Source organism: Gavialis gangeticus, unplaced genomic scaffold, assembly GCF_001723915.1.
Source record: "Gavialis gangeticus isolate Ggan-Ray unplaced genomic scaffold, GavGan_comp1, whole genome shotgun sequence".
In the NCBI taxonomy this organism is placed as follows: Eukaryota; Metazoa; Chordata; order Crocodylia; family Gavialidae; genus Gavialis; species Gavialis gangeticus.
In genome coordinates this window covers 22,740,462-22,743,470 of record NW_017729000.1, presented here as the reverse complement: position 1 = coordinate 22,743,470, position 3,009 = coordinate 22,740,462, and positions in this window count along the sequence as shown.

Genomic DNA, 3,009 nt, shown 5'->3' with positions numbered 1-3,009 from the left:
GGGGGGGGGGGGGGGGGGCAGGAGGGATTGCCTTCCTCTGTAACAGGAGTATGACCCTCCACCTGGGATCTCTTGAGCACATATTGACATTTCACAGAAGCAGGATGTTGGCTGCTGCAGTTCCCCAAGCTGCTTACAATATAAATGCAACATGATGAGTAGATCTTCCACGGTAGTGTTTAGAAGTGTGCAAGGCCTGTAGGACAGGAGCACTATTTCCCCTTACAGGGACACTGCCCTCCAATCTCAGTGTCTCTTATCAAATTACATAATGTAGAGAGCAAGGCTGAGGAAGGCCGATGCTCTGCTAATGTGTATGAGCAGCAGAGTGACAATGACATCTGGGTACTCCTTATCTGACAGCTAATGCACTTTTTATCTCCTCTGGTAGGTGTGTGTGATGCTACAAGGCCTCATTTTTTAAACTCCAGCAGCCTTAAAAAGCATCCTGCAGCTGTGGATGGTACTGACCTCAGACACTTCAGGCGAAAGTTTAATAATCCTTTTTTTCAGTAATAATGCTAATTTCCAAAGCAATATCCAAATATTAGCTGGTTAATGCTGGCAACAGCCCTGTTAAGTTGGTACATGACATTAATCCTGTTTCATAGCTGGAGAAAGTGAATGATTTACGAAAGGCCATATAGCATGTTATCATTAGAATCAGGAACTGAACTGTGTGGTCATTCTCTAAGACCTGGCTATTATTGAACCTTCAAAGGGCACCCAATTCACAGGCTGTCTTAACAATAAGGGGATGAGCTTGCATGCTCTGCTTATACTCACCAGATACCTGGAGTTGAGAGTAGATTATTTTTAGTCCTGAGGAGGTTAAGTAATAGATACAGAAGCTTGCTGTGTCCCATAGTAACAGGAGAGTTAGAGCTGCTGTTGCAGGGGTGCTGCAGGTTAGTAGTTGCCCATTGTAAAAGTTAACCAACTCGAAAGCCAAGGAAACAGGCTCTAGAGCCAAACAGTTGGCATATGCTATGTTTTGTGATTACTTAGACTTATAATTACCAGGAATTCAGGCAGGGATGAGACCCCTGGAGCACAACCAAAATATTCTGGTCCATAAGTGCAGCCTTCCTCTGTCTAAATCTGCTTGAGCAGCTGCCATCCTGGCCCAAGAAGGAGGAAGACTAAAAGCAAAGCCAAGCCATGTGTGCTCAGCTGGCCACTTGCTGATGCACAGAAGAGTCCTGGATGTGCTCTAATTAACAAAGGCTGACAGGTCTCCTCAGGAGGGCTGGGGATATTAATATAAATGGTAACAGCATCATGCAGAATGAGTCACTTCATCCCCTTCCTAGAAACATCAGCTTCTTGAGAGGCAGCACATCAGCTCCCTCCAGTTCCTCTCTTGCTGCTAGCCAGCACACTAGTTAGTCCTGTGGCAACAGGATATAAGGTAGCCTATGAATTAGATCACCAGCCTGAGGCTCGGAAGATACAGAAAGCAACAGAAGACTGAAAAGGGCCTCCTGGGCCATCAAGTCCAGTGCTGTGTGTATGCGAACTATGTTAACCAAAAGCATCCACCAAATCACCCTTCAAGCCCTCACCTACGACTACAAGGGGCAACATGCAAAAAAAAAGAATGCCTATTTCATCCACAGGTAAAAGGCAATGCCCTGCTGCTGCTTGAATTCTTGTTACAGCTCGGACAGTGATTCATTGTGTGGCATTAATCAAGTCACTTGAACCCCTATTTCTGTTAATGCTGACCTACTGCAGTGGGATGCTGGGAGGTTAAGCAGGCTTATGTATAGGTAGCATTCTGAATGAGCAAACTGGTACTTGGCATCAGCAGAGTTTGTCTATGGTGCTTTGGTGCACATCAAGAAATGCCTGATTTGGCTAAACTACTTTTTCCACAGGACAGTTGCAACACCGCAGGTTTCCCACCTCCCTGCCAAACTGTGGCTTGCAAAAACCCTCATGCAGTCTCCATTGCTACTTCAGACCATGATGATGGGATGGGCTTCACCTCTCCCCCAAAGGTAAGCGTGTGTTCTCTTTCAGGTTGGTCGACCTCCTCCGGTGGGCTTTAAACTAGGCTTGTCAGGGGAAGGGAAGGATGAGGACGGAGGGAGCCATGGAACACCGATCCGAGAGACACCCACATGAACAGCCCAGCCAAGACAGGCGATGAGCACAAGAAATACCCAGGTAAGAGACAGGGGCCCAGATAGTCCTGGGATTAGAGGGGTGGTGCATACACCCTCAGGAGGCCTTAAATGCCTCTACACTAATGCTTGTAGTATGGGGAACAAGCAGGAGGAACTTGCCCTCCTACTAGCTAACACAAACCCAGACATAGTGGGGCTTGCTGAAACTCGGTGGGATCCAACACACAACTGGGCGGTAAACGTCAAGGGCTATAGACTGTACAAGAGGGATAGAACAGGGAAGAAAGGCGGGGGGGTTGCGCTCTACGTCAAAGAGCAATACACATCCTCAGCAAGCAGCACTGGGTCTGAGATAGGGCAGACGGAGGTGCTCTGGGTCAGAATACAAGGGGGTCAGGGGAAAAGGGGCTTAACGGTGGGGGTCTACTACAGACCACCCAACCAGGGGGAAGAGCTGGACTGGGAATTCTCAGGTCAGCTCATGGAGGCAGTTAAGAAAATGGACATGGTCATCATGGGAGACCTAAACTACCCAGACATCTGCTGGGAATAGCAGTCAGCCAGCCAGGTCTGACCACTCACGTAGGTTCCTAGCCAAGTTACAGGACCTCCATCTAATCCAGGAGGTGCACAGTCCCACCAGGGGAAATGCCTTGTTGGATCTGGTCCTTGCCACAGGAGACAACCTGGTGAATGGACTGCGGGTTCTTGACCACCTGGGCAATAGCGATCATCGCCTACTAGAATTCACCATCAAGTGCAGGGTGTCAAAGGCCTATAGCAAGGCAGCAGCCATGGACTACAGGAGGGCCGATTTCCATAAGGTAGGGAGACTAGTCGGGGAGGCACTGAGGTCCCGGAGGGGAGGGGAGTTGGG